The 17,669-nt window shown below is 34.9% G+C and overlaps 1 long non-coding RNA gene across 2 annotated transcripts; it reads right to left on the reverse strand.

Moving 5' to 3' along the window:
* Positions 1-12,967: 12,967 nt before the first annotated feature.
* LOC143578487 (uncharacterized) lies at positions 12,968-17,025 on the reverse strand. Of its 2 annotated transcripts, none has more exons than XR_013143274.1 (3): positions 16,843-17,025; positions 15,341-15,891; positions 12,968-13,220 (listed from the first exon to the last, which is right to left on the reverse strand). It is a non-coding gene; the product is annotated as an uncharacterized LOC143578487 (long non-coding RNA). The 2 variants fall into 2 exon arrangements; XR_013143273.1 differs by lacking the exon at positions 12,968-13,220 and having other exon boundaries at positions 14,820-15,555; positions 15,813-15,891.
* Between the last annotated feature and the right edge of the window lie 644 nt (positions 17,026-17,669).

Below are 17,669 nucleotides of genomic sequence, written 5' to 3' on the forward strand. Positions count from 1 at the left end.
CTCAAATAACAAGTTGGTTTGCAAAGTAAACGGTGCATGTTATATGGCTCGGATTCAAAAGTCGATATTTGTGTTAGAATCGATCTGCCCAAGACACATATTTGAGTTGATGTGGCTAGTACTTTATCATCCAAGTCGGGTCATACCAAATAACAAGCTAGACAAACGCCGCGATACTTATTATTAGATATGACCTAACTAATATTTATCAACACTTATGATATTTGGAAAATGGGTTTTCTAAATATTTGCAATTGTGTGTTAAGTAAATTATATGGATAATTTATTTGAGAGATGTTATTTTTAAATTGGTTAAATAACATATTGCATGTTGGTTATATGATGTTTTGTAAAATAAACATTATAAGTATATAAGTGGTAAATTATAAAAGTGGTTTGAAGTTTGGGTGGGAAAAACTCCAAGGGAGCCGGCCCCCTCCCTTCTCTCTCCTCTTTTGTATTTTCCCAAGGCATGCGATACATGTAAGTGGTGGATGGGTTTTTTGGTAACCAAGACTCACAACTCCAAACTATTCTCTCTCACACACACAACTCTCTCTTCCTTCTCTCTACTTCGGCCGAGAACAAGATGAAGAACAAGAGAAATGCAAAGTGTAAGAATCCTAGCAACTTGGTGTTTGTTGAAGGCTTGTTCGGGTATACAAGCTTGAGGTTTTCTACATTGAAGACTCGTCATTCAAACCATTCATCCCCTTCGGTGTTTCTAAGACTTGAAAGTATGTTTTAAAACACCCTATGGTTGTATTTGATAGCATGATAATTGTATGTGGATCCTGGTTTGGGTTTAACATAAACGGGTTTATCTGTATTCGGTAAACAAGATTTAAAACTTTATTCCGCTGAGTTTTCCTAATAAAAGGGTTTATTTGGACTTTGATAATCTTGTAAAAACCCAACAATGGCATAAAGAGCCGCTTATACGATTACATGCTTCAAAATGGGATCTAAAGTGTTCGGGTTTTGTGGTATTTTTTACCATATTGGCTGAAAACTTTAGGATATCGGTTGCCCCTTGGTTTTTCAAGATGGTACCATACATGCATGTGGTAAATCTGGAAAAATTCATTGTTTGGAAAAATATGGGCTTTTCAGCTTTGGCCGAGAACCCTTGGTTGGAAACCATAGTTCTCGGTCTGGCTGAAGATACCTGAAATCCTGTTCTCTGTTGGCCAAGAACTCATGGTTGGGAACCATGAGATTTCGGTTGACCGAAAACGTGTACTCGGTTGGACCGAGAACTCAATGGATGGTTCTCGGTTGACCGAAAACCATAGTTCTCGGTCTTGGCCGAGAACTCCAGGTTCTCGGTTGACTAAAGCGTTCGGGCCGAAAACTCTGAAACTTTGGTCTTCTGGCCAAAAACTTAAAAAGGATTAAAGGGGAACTATTCTGGTCAAAGGTTGACCTGTTTGTTTGGATGTTCATAACCTAGCCAATGATCTTGTGTATATTGAAGTGATTTTTTGTGATTTATTCATTTGGTTGTAAAATTCTTTATTCGGGTTTGTAATCTATTTATTCATTTCAATGGTTTGTAATAATAAGTAGAATAGTGGTATATCTTTTACTAGAAAAATTTATTTGGATATTTTTTGTAAAAGAAGATGCAACTACAATACCATATTGGATGGAGCCCAAATAAAGAAGAAGGATCACAACAAGAGGTGAACGCTTGAAGCATATGGATGCGGAGTCAAGTGGGAGTTCACCATCACATACCTTGTGTCATGCTCGTCCCTTAGGAGAGACCTTATGACATACTTGTTTCAGTCAACAAGTATTGTCAATCTAGGTGGCTATGATTATGAACTTGTGTTTGTTATTTATGCTTGTGTGATTGATTTATGTTTTGTTTTTTCATATTTCAATATGGATGTTAACAATTAAAATCAACAACTTGCATAAAATTGATTCCTTTGAAATTATTAAGTAATAAATTGGTTTTATTAACTATTAATGATTTCATAATAAAATGGGATTTATTAAAAGGAATTTTGAAAATTGGTTTTCCAAAGGTACCATACATTTGAATGCATGCAAATGGAAGGTGAATATTAGTTTTCCAGTCTAGAATTTAGAAAACTAAAATCCCTTTTAAAACAGTTGAACACCATCCTTTTATACAACACTCGAATCACTTGAGAACTTGATGTGGGATAAAGTTCACCTAACCGCATTAAGGGAACTTGTGAGTTTGAGGTGGTTTTACAATATTTTCGGGATAAAGGTCACCTAACCACTTGTATGTGTAAACTCACGCGTGTGTGTAAGTAGGACGACTTGATTTGGAAACCATGTGAATAGGGTTACCGAAGCATGGCTTAAAAAGGTGTTGATGGGATTAAACATGCCAACTTAACATATGATGTTTCACTGATCCCATAAAGCTAGAAGTTGCAAAGGGTTGCAATTGTCAAATGTTAGACTACCTTGTTAATTTAAATAGTAGGATAAAGGTCACCTAACTACTATTTGAATGAAACATTGGGTTCTAGATTTGTCTTGGAGACATTAAAGGGTATTAACGATTAATATTTATTAATGATATCGAAAATACTAAATTGAACTTTGTTAAATTTATAGATGGTCGCAAACAACCAACCAAACTCTATTATCCCACCTGTGCATAATCTATCACTGAGATCCATTATGGATAAGGATCGTCTGAATTATAACAATTTCATGGATTGGTATAGAAACTTGAGAATTGTCTCAAGCAAGAGAAGAAATCCTATAATTTGGACGATCCTATTCCCGATGAACCAAATGTAAAATACTTGGATGCCTACGATGATTGGTTAAAATACACCGAGGATTCGTTGCAAGTTTCTTGCCTCATGTTGGGAACAATAATTCCCGGAATCCAAAAGGATTTCGAGAATCATGGGGCATATGACATGATCACCCAGCTTAAGGAAATGTTCCTTACTCAAGCTAGGGTGGAACGTTTCAAAACGGTTCTAGAGTTTCATGCATGTCGTATGGCAGAAACCCAATATGTCTCATCTTATGTGCTTAAGATGAAAAGCCACATTGATCGGCTTAACTGTCCCGTCTCAAAAGAGTTGGCCACAGATATGATCCTGAATGGCTTAACTAAAAGGTTTGATACATTCGTTATGAATTATAATATGAATGGATGGGACAAGAGTATTGGTGAGCTTCACGCAATGCTTAAAACAGCCGAAGCCGGAATGGGTAAAAAGGTTTTACTCGTTCGTGCGATCAATGAAGGTGGTTTAAAGAAGAGGCATCATCCAGAACCCAAGGCAAAGGTTGCTAGTGGTAAGGGGCAAGTCAAGGGGAGGTTCAAGGGAAAGGCAAAGGTGGAACCAAAACCGAAGAAGCTAAAGGTTAGTGCTGAGGATTCGTGCTTTGGTTGTGGCGGGATAGGCCATTGGATGAGAAATTGTCCGACCTATCTCAAGGAGTTGAAAGCTAAGAGGGATGCGGGGCAAACATCAGGTACAACTTTCATGATCCACATTGATCTTAATATTGTTTCTTTTAACACATGGGTATTGGATACCGGATGTGGAACTCATATATGCAATTCATTGCAGGAGTTCAAAAGAAGAAATGATTACAAGAAAGGAGATATAAGTCTCTTCATGGGTAATGGAGCAAAGGTTGATGTCCAAGCCTGAGGAGATTATGTTTTGAAGCTTCCAAATGGTTTGGAAGTTTTTTTGAAAAACGTTTTATATTCTCCTAGTTTGACTAGGAATATTATCTCTGTTTCTTTATTAAGAGAATTTGGTTATGATTTAAAGTTTGTAAAAAATGATATTTGTGTTTTCATGAATGATGTATTTTATTTTAAAGCGATGCCGTCTAATGGCATTTATGAATTAGTTCATGATAACACATCTATTGATAACTTGTTGTGCCAATCTAGCACCAAAAGACTCAAATTGGATTTGAGTAAGACTTTTCTTTGGCATTGTCTCCTCGGTCATATAAACAAGGATCGCATTCATACATATCAAAAGAATGGTCTTTTGGAATCAAATAATGATTTATTTTATAAGGGTGAATCTTGTTTATTGGGAAAGATGACCAAGGAGCCCTTTAGTGGAACTAATGAAAGGGCAAAAAACTTATTAGGTATCATACATTCGGATGTATGTGGTCCTTTTAAGATAATGACAAGGAATGGTGAAAGATACTTCATTACCTTTACCGACGATTATAGTCGCTATGGGTATGTGTTCTTGTTAAGACACAGAGATGAAGCCTTTGAAATGTTCAAAGTCTTCCAAAATGAAGTACAAAATCAACTCAAAAAAAAAAAATCAAAGTACTATGTTCCGATAGAGGAGGTGAATACCTCAATGATGCGTATCTAGATCATCTTTGGAGTTGTGGGATTGTCTCACAACTTACTCCACCTGGAACACCACAACATAATGGTGTGTCTGAAAGGAGGAATCGAACTCTATTGGATATGGTTCGATCTATGATGGCTAGAAGCATTACCTCTATCATTTTGGGGTTTCGCATTGATCTCCGCAGCACGTATTTTTAAATATGGCACCAACCAAAAAATTGGATAGGACACCTTTTGAAATATGGCATGGAAGGGTTCCATCATTATCATATTTAAAGGTATGGGTTTGTGAGGCTTATGTCAAGAACAACACCCAAAACAAACTTGTAAGCCGATCCACTAAGTGTATCTTTGTAGGATATCCCAAAGATTCAATGGGATATTATTTCTACAATCCAAGCGAGCATAAAGTGTTTATTGCTCGAAAGGCTGAGTTATTGGAAAGAAAGTTCCTTATGGAAGGAACTGAAAGAACTATGGAACTCGAGGAGGATCGAGAACCACAAGACGATACACGTTTGGTTGTCACTAGTAATCAACAAGAGGTTGTTGAGAATAATCAAATGGTTGATCAAGACACACAAAACGTTCGCAAATCTGGTAGAATTAGCACCCCACCTGAGAGATATGGATTTTTCATGGATGGATGCTATGTGGTAGATTCGGATGAACCCACCACATACCAAGATGCAATGTCACAATCTGATTGTCATTAATGGCTTGAAACCATGAATGTTGAGATGCAATCCATGCATGATAACCATGTATGGGACTTGGTTATTCCACCTCTTAATTCCAAACTGGCTGGAAGTAAGTGGGTTTTCAAGAAGAAAAATGATATGCATGGAAACTTGGATACTTATAAAGCAAGACTTGTAGCAAAAGGTTTCGCTCAAACTCAAGGGGTTTACTATGATGTAACTTTTTTGCCTGTTGCGATGCTAAAGTCCATAAGGATATTGTTTGTCATAGCCGTATATTATGACTATGAGATATGGAAAATGGATGTCAAAACTGCTTTTCTAAATGGACACCTTGAGGAAGATATCTATATGGTTCATTCTGAAGGTTTTGTTGATCCACAACATCCTAACAAAGTAGCAAGTTAAAGAAGTCAATATATGGATTGAAACAAGCGTCTAGGAGTTGGAATCACCGTTTTGATGATGAAGTTAAGAAATTTGGATTCATCAAAAACGCAAATGAAGCTTGTGTGTATAAGAAAGATAGTCGGAGCATCATTACCTTTCTGGTATTATATTTCGATGACATACTACTATTTGGAAATGACATTCCAACCATGGAAGGTATAAAAGCCTGGCTTGGAAGTTGTTTTTCCATCAAGGATCTTGGTGAAGCCGCCTACATTGTAGGAATAAGGATCTATATGGACAGATCAAGGCTGTTGATAGGTTTGAATCAAAGTGCATACATTGACAAAAATCTTGAAAAGGTTCAAGATGGACAACTCTAAGAAAGGTTTGGTACCTATTCAAAGAGGAACAACATTGAGTGCATCTCAATGTCCAAGCTCAAAAAATGAGCAAGATAAAATGAATGTAATCCCGTATGCATCTACTATAGGATCCATCATGTATGCCATGATATGCACAAAACCAGATGTGTCATGCGCTTTGAGCATGACAAGTAGATAATAACAAAATTCGAGAACTATCCACTGGATGGTGGTTAAGAGCATATTGAAGTACCTTAGGAGGACTAAGGATATGTTTCTAATATATGGCACTGGTGAGGAGGAGCTCGTTGTAAAGGGTTACACGGATGCGAGTTTCCAAACTGATCGAGATGATTCTCGATCACAATCGGGATAAGTTTTCGTTCTAAACGGTGGGGTTGTCTCTTGGAAGAGAACAAAACAGGATGTGGTAGCGTTGTCCACCACTGAATCTGAATACATCGCCGCCTCCTTGGCAGTTCAAGAAGCTGCATGGATTAGAAAGTTCATTTCCGACCTAGGGGTAGTCCGTACCATTCAGAATCGTCTAGAAATCTTTTGTGACAACGAGCTTGCAATTGCTCAAATCAAGGAGCCCCGTGCACACCAAAAGAAAAGGCACATTGAGCGGAGATTCAACTACATAAGGGATGAAGTTGAAAAGGGAAAGATATGTATTCGCAAAGTTCACAGTAATCAAAACATTGCGGATCCACTCACGAAGCTCCTAGAAAGGTCAAAGCATGAGGTCATATTTATGCCTTAGGACTTCGATATTCTAGTGATTGGATTTGATCAAAATTTTGTATTTGGATATAGGAACAATTATTATTTTAACTCAATCATATGGTTTTGGTTATGATTATGCTTTTGAGTTACGTTCCATTTTAGCATGTTTAAATCCGTGAATAAGTTAATTCTTCTAAATGTCCGTAGTCGATCATATTTGTGGGAACAAGTATGAAGGTAAGACTATTATGAACTTGGATTGGTAGATATTCATGAGGTATAAATATAGCAAGGGTTTGCTGCCAAGGTTCATAGATATTTATGGGATAAATATTGAACTGACCTGCCCTCAAGTTTACTGCATGGAATCCTTGTGATTTGTGGTCATAAGAAAATTTGAGTAAAGGCAAACATCGTAGTATCCTCTGACCTGAGATACATATTGGGTCTTGATATTCACCGACCATTATGCTTTGACTTAGTTCTTTGCTGCTTTGAAATATGTCAGTACATAAGGCTAAGCTCAAGTATAATACAAGGTGATAGTGAGAGACGTATGTAGTCAATAGGGGATTTGTCCCTCTTATTCGTTGAGAGTTAAATGTCTAAGGACCGATAAGTTATTTCAACAGAGAATGATCACTCTGTGTCTCTGGATTTAACATGGCATTTGAGGCAAAAGGATAAATGACAGTTCACCTAAATCATTTTCAAGTGAGGGACTTGAAGGGGATGATGTTATTTAATGGCACTTCGTCATGCGTATTAGGGATAGTAAACCGTTGTTAGGCGGTATTGCTATTTGCATCAGTCTTCTATGTATCTTGTGCAAGTGGGAGATTGTTGGAATCGATCTGCCCAAGACACATATTTGAGTTGATATGGCTAGTACGTTATGATCCAAGTCGGGTCATACCAAAAAACAAGCTAGACAAACGCCGCGATACTTGTTATTAGATATGACCTAACTAATATTTATCAACACTTATGATATTTGGAAAATGGTTTTCTAAATATTTGCAATTGTGTGTTAAGTAAATTATGTGGATAATTTATTTGATAGATGTTATTTAAATTGGTTAAATAACATATTGCATGTTATTTATATATGATGTTTTGTAAAATAAACATTATAAGTAAATAAGTGGTAAATTATAAAAGTGGTTTTGAAGTTTGGGTGGAAAAAACTCCAAGGGAGCCGGCCCCCTCCCTTCTCTCTCTCCTCTTTTGTATTTTCCCAAGGCATGCAATACATGTAAGTGGTGGATGGGTTTTTTGGTATCCAAGACACACAACTCCAAACTATTCTCTCTCACAAACACAACTCTCTCTTCCTTCTCTCTACTTCGGCCGAGAACAAGATGAAGAACAAGAGGATTGCAAAGTGTAAGAATCCTAGCAACTTGGTGTTTGTTGAAGGCTTGTTCGGGTATACAAGCTTGAGGTTTTTTACATTGAAGAGTCGTCATTCAAACCATTCATCCCATTCAGTGTTTCTAAAACTTGAAGGTATGTTTTAAAATACCCTATGGTTGTATTTTATAGCATGATAATTGTATATGGATCCTGATTTGGGTTTAACATAAACGGGTTTATGTGTATTCAGTAAACAAGATTTAAAACTTATTTCCTCTGCGTTTTCCTAATAAAAGGGTTTATTTGGACTTTGATAATCTTGTAAAAACCCAACAATTTGATCTTCTCACACTTGCCCGAAGAACGGGGATGCAATTACATTAGAGGTACAATAAGAGCCAATAAATTAAACAATGTTGATGATTAACATTTGTAGTACTTGTAATGAGAAGCTGGACTGATTTTTTTTTTTTGTGTATTTTTGTGATAGACGAAGTTACATGTATGGCAAGTGACAAGATTTTATATCTATTCATAATGTTAAGTTTTGCATTTTAATGTTGTAATTTATAATTTTGATTTGTGATTTCTTTATTGTTGGATAAATTTTTTTTATCCATATACATCACTTACATTCGTTAACTTAAAAAAATATGTAATTGTGTTTAATTTATTTTTTTATGATAATTACGTTGTTATATAAATTTACTTATTTTTTTATAATAAACTATAATGAACATAAATGTTGGCACCATAAAATCGAAATCCTCGTTGCGTCCCCGTCGAAACGCGCAGGTTCTTTTACTAGTAATATTAAAATTATTAAATTTAAAACCGATTTTGTTTTGATTAATCTCCACCATTCGATATATCATATCAATGGTTTGATTTGGGTTTCAATGATTTTGGCAGCTGGAGTGAGTTTTTATTTTAACCGTATGAAAGAAACTCCATGAAAGAAAAATTTATGATTCATATAAATCACTTAGGGGGACATGGCCTGAATAAATCCAACGAGTGATTAATAATCATGTTATGCATAAAAAAGTAGCTATCATCTCATTTTCTGATGAATCATATGGTTTTATTATTTCATTGCCCAATAAGGTAATCAAATGAAATGTAATTACAATTGAAACAGTAGAAAAAGAAATATGAGTTAATAGATGTTCTAAAGTTAAAGATATCATCAAAATGAAAATAGCTGGGGATCCCCTATATTAATTAAGAAAAAGAATTGGGAATTTTTTTTATTATAATATAGGATCTATTGGACATCTTTTAGAAGATGGCATGCCGCCACTCGGACTCGAACGGAGATGCTCTAGCACTGCTTCCTAAGAGCAGTGTGTCTACCGATTTCACTACAACGGCTTGCTCGAACTCATAGTAGCCTATTTATACTCAGTCGTCGAGATTGAACAATGAATATCATTTGTGAGGGATTGGCGGGGGTGGGTGGGGTTAGATTTTTTTTTATGGTGGTTTGTTGGTTAGATTTTGTGGTTGGATCTGTTGGCCGGTTTATTGGACGGAACATAGATAAAATCGGTGGAGACTATTTTGGATCTTGGAACATATGGTAGCGACGATGTTTGGTTTTCGAAGAAATGACAGGGAGTGGTGCTGGTTGGTTGTGCTAGGACAACCATCGTTCTCTGTTTTGGTCTGGATTAAACATATAATGAAAAGAAGAGGATGATGATGGTGATGAAATGATGAAAGATACAATGTATTATAAATAAAAAATTGTAAGTTAATATTGGAATTTGAAAAAAAAAGAGATAAAAGGTTAATTGATGTTGACTTCTTATGCAACATAAAAAAATGAAGAAAAAAGTAGATGAGAAAATGACCAATATGCCATTTTGACAATCTTGTATTAAATAATTAAATTGTAGACTTGGCTTACCATGGACCAAATATTTGGGTTTCAATGGTTTTCATAACCCAACTAAGTTTTTAGCATATACTTTCCTTATATGTGTGTGTGAATTACATAAATTTATTTATCATTATTTATATTATATGAATTCATTTTATTGAATGGCCAACAAAAAAATAACTATATTATAACCACCACACTTACAAAAAAGATAGGCCTAGCCAGAAGCTAAACCACAACACCAAACCACCAGCAGGAAACAACACAACCAAACAAAACAATCTAGTTACACATTAAATCTACTCCACCACTTCCATGACAAAGACATACTACCCGATCTATTTTTAACCCAAAGAAAACTAAGAGCCTTAATATCCACCACCACCCTTTCCACAGTTACCGCCTGGCAGTTGAACACCATCTCGTTTCGCGCCTTCCATAAGCACCACATCGAAGCAAGACAAACCGCGTGAAAAATTTTTTCCTTTCTTATAGGAAACTTTGTATACTTGTATAAGTCAAGAATATCTCGAATGTTAAATGCGAAGATATGAGATACTTTACACCATAATATAATAGCCTGCCATACCGCCTGCACCAAACTGCAAGAAATAAAGACATGCACGGTTGTCTCGTCCGATTCACCGCAAGCCGGACAGTCCACCTGGCCAACCATAATACCATGTTTAGCCAACAAGGCGCGAAATGGGAACCTATTGAGCACCGCGAGCCAAGCAAGAATACCCACTTTTCCCGTAACACAATTATTCCATACAAACGTATAACTTGGGTTAACATAAAAAACATCTTTAATTTTCTCTTTCAATCTACATGTTAGAATAAACTCCTGCATTATCCAAAACCCAATTTACCGATTCGGATCCGGCCACTGAACCACTTCTTGACATAGCAGAAGCAATTGCCTTAGCTTCTCAATTTTCGGCTCCGGTCGCGACACTCTCACCTAACTCCAAGTGCTTCAAAAAACACCATCCACCATCACTAAACGGTACATTACACCCATCTATCTCTCTAATCCATACAAAGGGGGAATTTAACCCTAAGTATATCATCTCCACTCCAATAGTCGAGCCAAAATAAAGTGTTATTTCCACTTTTTAACACTTAGTTTTATCAGTGCATCCAATCTAATCCCCAACAAAGCCAACTCATTCACTGACCTCTTAATTTGTTTCCATGATCCTAGAAATGAAGGTTTCGCCGGAATGCTTAGCCAGTCCCTCGATGAATGAGGTATTGACCAAACCACCCTTCTCCACAATCTTTCTCGCTCTCCTTTAAATCGCCACCGCCATTTTGCCAACATAGCGAAATTTGAATCCCGGAGTGAACCAAGGCCAAGTCCACCATATTCCTTTGGCGCGATAACCCGTTGTTAAGAAACACAATATGTTATGAATCCATAAGTTTGTTATTATGTATATTATTAAATTATTTATTTTTTGTTACATTTTTTAACCACCCAAAGCTTAGCTTTTCGGTCCCCCCCCCCCCATGCGGGAGGCCTTATTACCAGTCTGCGTCCTTTCTCTTGAGAGATTATCTCAATCCCCGAGCTCCTGCTTTCTTTGTGTTCTTCACTGGCGCGTGTATTACACGGGCTATATCCTAGTTGAAGATTAAGATTTGTACTAACTTTCACAAAAAAACATTGTCATATTGTACTATTTTTTGATGTTTTGATATCGAATTAACTTGAATCTAATTATTGGAATATTTATTGCTTTAATAATATTATTGGATTATTACATTGTTTTGGTGACAACTCACAATAATATTCAGAAAACAAATTAATCAAAACTGTGATAACAGATTTGTTCTTGTTAGGCTATGTGTAGTGGAAGGGCTATAAATTGGGCGTATTGCAACACGTGGCATTGTAACAACTCGGACATTCCAAAATTAATATCTATATTTAAAACCCGACTTATTTCGATGTTTATCGCGTTTATCGAGTTAATTCATTATTATAATATTTTTCTTAATTATTTATATATTATATACTTATACCTTTCAAAGTTTGGCAAAAATCTCCCAAACTTAAACTTTTAATCCTTAATAAGTTCATCCTCAAACCTTAGGGTCTAAAGTGAAAAATTGTGTTATAACCCATCAAGAATCTGGATAATCCAAGATCCAACGCCAAATCCAAACCCTAATCCCTAACCGATTACGATTATTATTTCTTGGACCTCAATTCAAGTTTTATATATGGAAATTGAATCAAAATCGCGTTGTATATGCCTATTGCGGTCTAACCGACATTCTAATTTCGTTAATTCGATCAAAAGGATTCTAGCTACTTGTATTATAATAGGCCGACCCTAACCCTAATCGATATATATATAAACGTTTATATTAATTCAGTTAAACTTGCAGATTGTATCCTCTAATCCTAGCCGACATAACCCCCCTTATTTAATTGAATCAACATTGTCGTTCACATGTCCATTCTTCAGCTGGCCGGCTCGTGTTCGTTATAATTAACATACCTTCGATCATAAATTGAGGTAATTGATTACTGTATTGTGTTCGCGTTTGTCTAATTATCAATAACCCTAACATCTAATCGATTAATATCAACGTATTTAATCAATTATGGTATCTAGGATTCATCTCTTTCTGGTTATTTTTCTATCTGGTTATATATTTTACGTTTTGAGTTATACAGCATATTAGGCACACAGGGGTGGTGGCTAGGGGCGCGGGTTCGAAACCTCCAGCCCGTGTTTTGTTTATTTTTTAATTTTAATATATATATATATATACTAGTAGACGTGTACGCGCGTTGCGGCGGGGAGGCAACGGGAATTCGATATTTAGGGCTTTGGGTCAGTGTTGGGTCAAAATGGGTTTAGGAGTGTGTTTGGGTCAAAATGAGACTCTTAAAAAATCAACTTGGTTCAGATCAAAACAAGCGGGCTAAAATGCGTGCTGGGTCAAAATGTGTTCAAATTAATTAGTGTTTGCGTGAAAATGATTTCAAGTAAAAATGGTCCAGCTTAAGAAAACATTTTGTGAGCATAGGAGACAAGGACGGTAGTTATGATTTTCTTTCATTAAGAAAATAAATCGCAGATACAATCATTGCAAACATTACATTTAGTGAATAATAGCAAAAGTAAACGCAACTCGTTATGGCAAGTTTTGGCATTATAACGTTAACAATACTTTGCTTATTTACCAAAGAGCATATCAAATATCAAGGTTCTTTATGTAAAATACTTAATAATTGCATATAACGAAGTGCAAGCCAACTATCTCCTAACAACTTTCATCATTGTAGCTCGTAACACCCCAGCTGCATCATCATTGATAAATCTGCATGTGTAAGCATACTCCAGAAGCAAAATGTACCATTAGAAACCTACCCAATTGACCAGGAAAGCCAGTTTAATCCCGCAAACAAAGTAAAGTCAATCCTGAAAAAGTTAATTGAATTACTAACAATACTATATCCAATTTCAATTATATTTCATAGAATATTTGGCAGTAGTCAATTTATGCGATAACTTACGACTTCATATTCAGGTCTATGGCTATAGTTGGATTTAGCATGAGCAATGTCAAAAGTCATTTCAAACTACGATTCTTGTTTATGTGGCAAATATGAAAATAAGATTATATGAAAACATGAAGAAATTAAAAATGTACAGACAAAATCAAAAGGCAATAGTAACCAAACCGGGAGCAAAACGTATGAGTTAAGATGTCTACTTGCATAATTGCAGCCATATAACTGCAAGAAACTAGACATTAGCGGAAATGACAATCGTTTTTCAAAATTTTAACCACTTCATTAAACTAAAAACCAAATCCTAAAACACAAACATTTATAATTTAATATTTTAAGACATACCACTTCCACTTTACTTAAACAAGCAAAGTATCAAGAAAATAAACATTTGGACTTCACCATGCTCATCATCAAAAGGGGTGGGATAAGGTGGAGAACCATTTTTTTTCTTTTATTTTTTTAAAACGACTAATGTTGACCCGATTCCATTTATGCCAAACCCAATTTTACCCCACCAAATTGATACCTTTTCAAAACAGTCCGACTTGACCCGAATTCGTCTTGCCTATAACCATTTCTGACCTTAACCATCTGACCCATCCAGTTTGTCAGGCCTAGTTACCTGAATTAGAAATTGGAGCATTGGTAGTTACTTTTTTATGTAGCCAGCCCTCATTTTTTGTTAAAATTTTTTGAAAAACAAACCTGGACATACCAGTTATCAAGATCACCCTCATATGTCACACATAGTGCATGAAATATATCCTCTCTTGAGAAATGCATCTTCATGCAATGATACATTCTTTTAAACCGTCTTCCAATTTCTGACCATCTTGTGGCTTTTCTCCATCTTTGTTTAAAGTTTGTTAGGACATCTTTGTTTAAAGTTTGTCACATCACGGTTGTCTTGGAGCGCCTGTACCTGACTATTGTTAAATATATAGGTATGGTATACAGTTTCAACAAAATATATAACTGAAAACTGTAATGTTTAAAGAATAAAGTAAATATTATAAAGCAACAATATACTTTTGGTGGTGGACCATTGTCGTAGCTATAATAGTTTTTTTATCCATAATGGTAAGGAAATTTATAACCACCCTAAGGTTGTGGTTAAAAGCTACATGCATTGCTTACTATATGTTAACCACTTATCATCACCCACTTTGATTCTGTTTAATGATTTAAAGTACAATAAATAATACATATTTTTAGCTCTTAGACACACTCAAAGGATAAGGTTTTTCAAAAAGGTTGTAGCTCTATTGAATTTCTCTTAGAAAAGGCTCGATGAAAGCTCATATGTAAATAAGCCGGGCCCAAGCCTGGGTTGGTCCGGCTTGTGTCTTGCGTGTTAACCGGCTCGTTTTGAACTAAACCTAAAATTTTAATATGTATATAAAAAAGTAAAAATAACAATAATAATAATATATACATATGAAATATTGAAAAAGACAAAAAATACATACAATAGTTTGAATCTGTCTATAGTAGTTGGAAAAAATTATAAAACAAACAAAAGTAGTACAAACAAGAACTAATATTTTTGTCTATTATATATGTAAGTGTCTAAAAAGTTCAAAAAATAAAACAAAATCAACAAATCAGCTCGTTATGATATATATTGTCCCCTGATCTCGAACTCGATTTTTCAACCTGGTAAAATAAACGATACAAGTTGGTGTGTTTAAGTTCGAGGTCGAGCCCGAGCCCAACTTGGCTCGGCTCGTTTACAGACCTACCTAGGGCTGCTATTATCAAATTCCTCATGATAACTATAAAACTTTTGGTCGGCCTATGTTGGTAAATTAAACGTTGGTAAGTCACTTTTTTTACATGTTTCAGTTTCTAAAATAGGCCACCGACAAAAGAATATTGTTAATTCATGATATACGCCCGAAAGAATATCATAGCGTGTTCATACAATAAACATTTTGACTTCACTATGCACATCATTAAAAAAAATAAACATTTTGACTTCGGTATGAAATCATCAAAAAACTTTTAAATAAAGATTGTACATACATTCTCGTGATCCATTTGACAAACGAGTTTTATTTCCCTTAAAGCCCGTTATGCATAAATTTGGTTATCAAATGCATTTCCTATCATGAAAGTAATTTATCATTTAATTTTTAAAAATCTCTAAATTTTCAAAACGGATATCTTTTCACCTTGTTATTGAAGATCCAACCACCCCAAAAAAAAACAAAAAGCAAGTCACCATTTTAAAACTCTAACTGCAATGAATACACGGGCAATCATTAGCATTCTTCAAATCCTAAACTCAACAAACATGTGTACCCCAAGATCATACACACAAGTCATGCCCTCGACCCACACCTTTTAACAATATTTTATTTTTTTTGAACATTAGTTACATTACAACAATAAAGGGGCATAAAAAACAAAAACTTTAGTCTATTTTATTTGTTTTTACTTATTTTGAACTATAAAAAGTCATGGGACCCACCAATCATATATAATATATGCTTACCTGTAGAACTGGTAGCATTGGTGGAACATTTATCAGCACGATCTTACTTGCTTCAAAGATCCTGGTCCGCAATCCATGGCTGCAATGATATATTAACCAAACGATTTGTACGTTAAAATATAAACCAAAAAAATCAAATTAATATGAACCTTCAAAGTTACCCAATAATTGCAGAAATAAAGCCTCTGTATATTTGACAAAATCCAACTTCGAAAAGCTTGGCAATGGTTTTCGGGAAATAAGTGGTGTTCATGGTCCAGCAATTGTTCAGATGTTACACTTGAAACTCTCTAATACATTGTTATTGCTTAACTCAGCATACAAACTACGATATACATATATTTCATGTTGTTTAATTAACATGCAACTTAAAAAGAATCCAAAGAGAACAAAAGGGGTGTTTTGATTTAAAAAAAAAATATTAATATTATTTTACGTGGAGGTCTAAACATGCAGTTTCAAGAAAAGATAACATTAACTTGCAGTAGTTAAAGCACATATATAGTCATGTAATTCGTTCCTCTTAGGTAGTCAATTAAAATTTTTATTCATCAAGTGTGAAGTGTAAGATAAATAATCAACAAAAAGAAAAGAATTACAATTGAAACCTTGCTACTCTCAGACCCAACATACTAAAAGGGATAAAAGACCAAACAATTTGATTTTTGAATTCAACATCAAGATAGTTTTTCTTCTGAATTTAAATCAATATAACAATATTTTTACTACCAGCGATGAAGTTTGATGTTGTTCATTGTTTAAAGTTCGAAAACTATATGAAATTCCATCCATCTATTAAAAAGTCATAATTTGTTTCACTTTGTGGTTGTAAATAAACCCATCCAGCAATCCTTACAATTCCATCATTATCGCAAAGAAGTGCTTCGTCGTCAAAATTAGGGATTGGTTAGTATAAATTGATGAAGAAATTAACAACAATGCGAAATAAAAAATAATCCTAGGATTCAATTACACAAGCAGATGTTAAAACATGACATATGCATTGCAGTTAGGGTTTATAGAACATTACCATTCGAAAACCAATCCTAGCGAGAATAAAGATCGCTATTTCTTGCTTCCGAGAAAAGAAGCTAAAGAAGGTGAAAGTCCTTCGAGAATCTCCTTCTAAACTCAAATAAGTATATAAACACAAAATTAGAGAACAAAAATCAAATTGACTTCAATCGATCACAATGAAGCATTGTTATGCAAAAAATATACCTGAAATTGGTTAAACTAAAGATGGTAATCCTGCAATTTATCTTCTTCCTGTTAAAACATAAAGAATAATCAGCGGCCAGGAGAACCCTAACAATCGCCCTGAGAAAAAAAAAAAGACGGTTCAGACTTGGAATCGATTACCTTAATAACAACAGAGAATCTGGTGACCGAGAGAGAGAATCGTCAACAGATGATTGAAAGGAGTTCAACTGAAACCGTTTGAAGGAGCAAGCCGATCAAATAAGCAACGATTGAAGGAACAATTAAAGCAATTGAAGGAGCAATTAAAGTCGCCGGAGGATAATCTATAACTGAAGTACTGAACGGATGAAGTCGCCAGCCGGTGAGAGACCAATTAATATTACGGCGTCTTGTGAGAGAGAGAATAATTATAATGTAGTATATATATATATATATATATATATATGTATATCATAATATTAATATATTTAATCAAGTAAATGTATTACAAATATAATAATTAATCAATATTTTATATAAATTGACATTTTAACTCGTTTTCCTAAGTCTTTATTAAAAATCATGTGTGTGTATAGGTATTGGATCATTTCAGAAGTTTTTTTATAGGGAGAAGTGAGAGAAGTGAAGGTGTAACTCCATTAATCCCTAATTCAA

This window comes from Bidens hawaiensis, unplaced genomic scaffold, assembly GCF_021521415.1.
Source record: "Bidens hawaiensis isolate Kalapana, Puna unplaced genomic scaffold, B.hawaiensis_p1.1 tig00029277_1, whole genome shotgun sequence".
In the NCBI taxonomy this organism is placed as follows: domain Eukaryota; kingdom Viridiplantae; phylum Streptophyta; class Magnoliopsida; order Asterales; family Asteraceae; genus Bidens; species Bidens hawaiensis.